The sequence below is a fragment of the Dreissena polymorpha genome, chromosome 6 (assembly GCF_020536995.1).
Source record: "Dreissena polymorpha isolate Duluth1 chromosome 6, UMN_Dpol_1.0, whole genome shotgun sequence".
NCBI lineage: Eukaryota > Metazoa > Mollusca > Bivalvia > Myida > Dreissenidae > Dreissena > Dreissena polymorpha.
Genome location: NC_068360.1, coordinates 19,963,305 through 19,969,470, shown reverse-complemented (window position 1 = coordinate 19,969,470; position 6,166 = coordinate 19,963,305).

The following is a 6,166-nucleotide window of genomic DNA, read 5'->3' as shown; positions in this document are numbered from 1 at the left end:
TGTAAAAAAATCTTTAAAGCTGTAGAAAATTACTTCTTTATTATTTATGGAAATGGCTTCAAATACATATGGACTCAGGCAATATCTTTATCTCGGTGTATCGCATCTGTTACTTAAGTATTATTACTTTTGTAGTTACCATAGTATTTTACTTATCTATTGATATATCTATTTGATAAGCAGATGGACAAACAGAACTCTTGTGTTTTCTAGGGTCATAAATCTGGCCCCTAAGCCTTAATTGGTAATAAAATGCATACAGTGTTATGTCTTTGATATTGACAATGAAGCAAATCTGCCCTTAGGCTATTTCATATCACTCACACAAAAGGATGTTACTTGCTATTAATTTAATAGTAACTTCTCACTGTTCACCTTTCTGTATTAAGAGGTTGTTTTTCCTTTCATATTTAAAAGTTCAATTGGTATTCAAATGAATAAGCAATTTAAGTTCTTGATTTTGACAACAAAAATGTTTTCCAATTGTGGGTGTACTCTAGACTCTTCTTTTCAATTATTTTTTTTCTTTTAATAATTATTTCTTGTTATGTTTTTTTCACTTTTATATCAATGGAAAATAAAAGATTTGTTCACTATTTTGTTTAAAAAGTATTTAAAGAAATCTAGGCAAGAAAACATGACAAGTAAGGGTCGTGTCAAAACGGTGCCATTTAAGGCCCTATTATCAGTTTTGGGTGCCCCATCCTGTATAGGTGAGAAGACTGTGGGGACAGTGGGGCATGGGGAACAACTCATACACAGTAATTGACAGGTTCTTGTTGAATCAAGCACAGAATTCTCTGAGCATTCATAATTCATTAGAATTTAAAAAAAGTTCAATCGACCAGAAAAATCCAATTGACCAACTTTGCCTATTGGCCAAATTTTGAGAAATTGGCCTACAAATTGCATGAATATTAATATTGTTTAATTAGGCATGGAATATTAATCAAAATTGGGGGTAAAGTTCAATCGACCAGTATTGACCAGTAATGACCACTTTGGGAGTATTGACCGGGCGGTTTTAACCGGTTCAAACCGCGGGCGGTCGATTGGTGCCTACCCTGTGGTATTTACGTCAAAGCATGGCATTCTCCTGATCTTGAGATGGTGCTGCTTTCCATAAGCAACACGGTTGACTTCTCTACAGTCAGGGTTTTCACAAACAACGTACAAATAACCACTCAGGCCATTTTGTAGTTCGCCAACAATGTTATATAATGTCAAAGGCATGGGACACAGATTCTGACAAAACTGACCATACTCTAATTTGTTTAGCAAAACCTCCAGCTCAACGAGTCAATCAATCTTCTTCCATCTCCCCACCCACTTCTGCTTACTATTTTCACGCCATTTAGCAAATGCGAAAATCTTTTACGTGAGTCATTTTCACACTAATCGCCATCGCAGAGCTCGGTAAATGAATAATTGCTATCGAACACAACGTTGTCGATCGGTGTTTGCTTCTTTTTCGATTTTGAAAATCGCTCGCTTTTTTTCGCACTTTCATTTTGCTAAGAAAATTTCAACAACCGTGACGTCATGAACACAAATATTTTATTAAACGAATATATTTAACTTATGGAAGTGGCTACAGGTACGGATCCGTACCTCTAGAATCTGGTTCTAGAGATACGGATCCGTACCTCTAGCCAAACCACTGGGGTTTTGCTACAGGTACGGACCCCCCGTTTTCATATATTGTGTGCCCTTTTTCATAGTTAAATTGTTCCACACGTATGTAATATCAATAACAACAAAGTAAGAATTTACCATAATTTTTTATCAAACCCAATTTATCCGCTCGGCGGGACTCGCTTGTTTATATTGTTCAGGTCAGGGATAATAACCGAGGAACACCGGTTATGGTATATAGTATAACTGCTACTGTAGTGAAAGCGTTGTCGTCTCACGGATGGGAGAACTTTCTAATAATAATTTTAATTACGTGTATTAATTGCTGATTCTTTAGAACTTTAAGATATTAAAATGAACAAAGGCAAACATTACACGCGGTAAGGCCTTACAACTTCTGTCGTTTCCACGTAAATGCACTTAGCGTGTCAAACTGTGAAACATCCGAACTGAAAAATGTCTGTTTTCAACGTGTTAGTAATTGCCTTTATGGAAGTTACTTTTTACAAAGAATTTAAGCTAAGTGTGAACATTGTAATTATTGGACCGATAATGTCTTTAATGTGCTTTCTAAAGTGCGTTAGCGCATTTTTGGAAATGTTAATTACCTTTTATTACAAATTGAGTGTAATATGAGTATATACCAGCATACAGTATTTAACTCACAGACAATTTGTACACGTTGTCATTTGAGAGTTTTAAAATTCAATTATGGCTTCCATCTCTTTTCGAGTCGGGGAAAAAGTTCCCTCTTCTCTAAGTCTGCAAAGTTAAATAGAAAAATATCAAAGTACTAACAAAATTCAAAAGTAGAGACGCAGTTCGCGTTGTCTTGCAGCTGCTAAAAGAAGGTGTCCAAATAGAGTGTTCAATGAAGAAATAAAATATTGGGAATTATCATACAGTTGCATAAATGGCGGGAAGCAGTTTAAAGCACGTGGAACCGGTGCTGAATTGTATACTCTTTTCTCATTTATATTTCTCATTTATAAAACAACTAATGTCAATATTAAATTGTTTCCAAAGATATTAAAATCAGAAATTTAAGTTCAAAACATGTGTTTCTACAACCTTCGAACGCGTAAATTTCTTCATTTAATAATCTCTTAAATTACTTCCATTTGCATTTAAAAATCTCTTTAAAATTCTATTTGTATTCATTTAAGAGTCTATTTCTCCATATTTTACCTTACACTCAGATAGATTCTCTATTTTCTTTACTTTCGGACTAAAAATAAAGGGCCATGGACAAGAGCGCTACGTGGTGTGGCCTTGATGCAGTCTGACATAAGAGCAATTATCTTTTAACAAGAAATATCTTTAAAAAGATGTACGGCGTTGATTGTGGTTGGAGTTGGTGAAAGGTAAAGAGTTCAATGAATGAGATCAAGGATAGCGAATGTCTTTTTTTCTGTGCAGTTCTGAGCTGCATCACATGCAGTACGGGATGTAACGCGGAGTTTTCGCGGCTTATTTGACATTATTACATATTGCTGGTAGATAGATAGATAGATAGATTTATTATAGATAGATTTATTTCAACATAAAATGCATAGATTTACATGGCAGCATGTTATATACACACAATAAGTAATAAAAAACAACCTGCATGTATAAAAAAAGCCATGTCAATCAACATTATACGTTAAGGATTGCACAATAAAGGGTTTGCAATTAAACCCTTATTTCCATTGTGGTCCTTTAGTTATAATATTGTATGACATAGGAGACAACGTTTTATATCACAGTATATAGTAATATCACAATGAATAATAATGAAAGACATGTAACATATTTAAGTTACACTAACCTAAATGCATAGAATATATTCTGATAAGTTCTAGACTAGCCAATTATTAAGAAGTTATCACAATTTAAGTGTTTAAAAATTAACATAAAATTATTTGCCAAGCTAAAGAATAATCATACAGCAACTAGATAAGACACAATAAATCTATCTATATTGACATTCAAGTTAAATCAACAGTAAAAAATCTTAAAGAGATGCACATTAAAAATCTATCTGGCTTAAAAAATGCTCCCTAACACTGTGTTTAAAAGATGGAATACTTTTGGCATCTCTGATATTCTGAGGAAGAGAGTTCCAGAGAGTACACCCATTGAAAGCAAATGACTTTTTGCCAGAACCCTTGACCCTTGGAATGGCAAACCTATTGCAATCATGCATGTTTAGATCAGTATTAGGAGAGTCTGACTGTGTTCTAACTCTGAACCTAGTATTCTTATTGTGAATATTACTGACTGGAGTAAAATTATCTTCCATATATAGCGGAGCCAACTTAGAGCTTATTTTAAAAACATGACAAAGTGTGATCTGGTTTACTCGACTTTCAATAGGCAACCAGTTAAGTCTAGTAAAATGTTCTTTACCAATGTGAGACCTAGGATGTAAATTTAATATGAACCTGATAAGTTTATTTTGGGTGACCTGTAACTTGTTTTTTAACATTTGAGTTAAACCAGTGTACCAAACAGAGCAACTGAAGTCAAAGTGGCACTGAATTAAAGACATGACTAGAAGCCTTCTAGTATCTGTGGATAAAAATTCCTTTTTTCGATATAAAAACTTTAACCTTGCATTGGCCTTCTTGATGACTGACTCTGCCATAGAGGTAAAAGACAAATTTTGATCAATTATAACTCCTAAATACTTGACTGATGATGTAGATGAAATGGGTGTTCCATCACATGAAATATTTAGAAAGGATTGTGACCTGAGTTTCTGCCGTGAACCAAACAGAATTGATTCGGTCTTACCTAGGTGCAATGACAGTTTGTTGTCAATTAACCATTCACTGACTTGCTTTAGATCATCACTAAACCTATAGATACAAAACAGAAAACCAAAAGACGAATGGAAGTGAAATTAAAACATATGATTGGCCGGCCACACGCGAAGTATCCGTACATATTTTAAATATTTATACGCGCGTTCTTCGAACAAACCTGTTTTAGTGGTTTGTCGGGCATTGCTATTTGATTCGATTATTAACAGTATCGAGAATCATCGCGCTCATGCTTAATACATTAGTCAATATGGTGGAATAATTCTTGTTAAATTAATCAAAAATAATATGTATCATGGTATTGTTGAAAACACATAAAGAATCTATTATTGACATACCATAATTATATCGCTGAATATCTTCATTTAACATATTTCTGGTTTAAAGGAAATTCCAGTTCACCTAGTTCACGCGATAGCGTCTATATTATGTAACGATTATTTTACTGGCCGCGAACTCAGGTCAGCACATAAGGTAGTCGTGAAGACGCAGCGATGACCTGTAAATAAACTCTGACATTCACACATACTTTTACATGTTAACATGTTGACAGGAATATAGAAGTAAATGTAAGTACTAAATATGTGAACATAGCCTTTAATTACAAACGCTCTTGCGCTGGCAATCCTCTGAAAATAAAAGGTGCACGCGTAACTGTATTGATGTTGAGAGTTGAGTGTATAACTGTTCTTTCTATTAAGCCTTTTCATTAGAGATAAAATTGTTTCATGCAGTAAAACAGTGTTACAAAGACGCGGTCATTTTTCCAATGTTCTGGTGGTATACTCAAATCAGCCAATGGAATAAATGAAATGCATTCATTCGTGTCTTGCCTCTGGAAATTTTATTTGAATTTTATTGGACACTAACACAGGTCAGGTAAGGTCAAAAGTGATGTTAAACAGCTACGCCGAAAAAATATACTTGGAATAATTATTTTGTTGCACCTTATATGGTCACTATGTCAGACTTTAACTGAACGCTCCAATCCGTGACACGACAACGCTTTCACTACAGTAGCAATAATAGATTATACTATATACCATAACCGGTGTTCCTCGGTTATTATTGCGAGCTGATAAATTGCATTTGATTTAAAAATAAGGTAAATACTGTGTTGTTACTGATCTTACATAAGTGTTGAACAATTTAACTATAGAAAAGGGCACACAATATGTGAAAACGGGAGGTCCGTACCTGTAGCAAAATCCCCAAGGGTTGGGTTGTGGTACGGATCCGTACCTCTAGAACCAGATTCTAGAGGTACGGATCCGTACCTGTAGCCACTTCCTTAACTTATATTTGTATTGTATAGTTATTTAATCTTAAAGAGATAAGCAAATTTAACTCTTAAATAAAAAATACAAATTTATTTAGTGTATTTAGTATAATTTGCGGACTTAACCGTAGATATCGCTTATAGCCGAAACGCCTTCCGAATACGGCGATATCGACCGACTATTCCCGATCTCACTAGGCACCTACTGCTTTTAATAAGTGACTGTAGTGTAACGTTTAACAATAAAGCAATAAACCGTGTAATCGCTGCCGTCTTGTAACTTGAAGAAAATACGCGTTAACCAAAACTCGAACAGCAAAAGTCTGCGCTATTGTTTAAAAAACCACAAAATAAATATATATTTTGATTATGTTTTGTTTTTATACAAAACCAGAATGTTTCACCGGTTCGCGTATAGGAGGTTTTGGGGATTCCGATAATGACG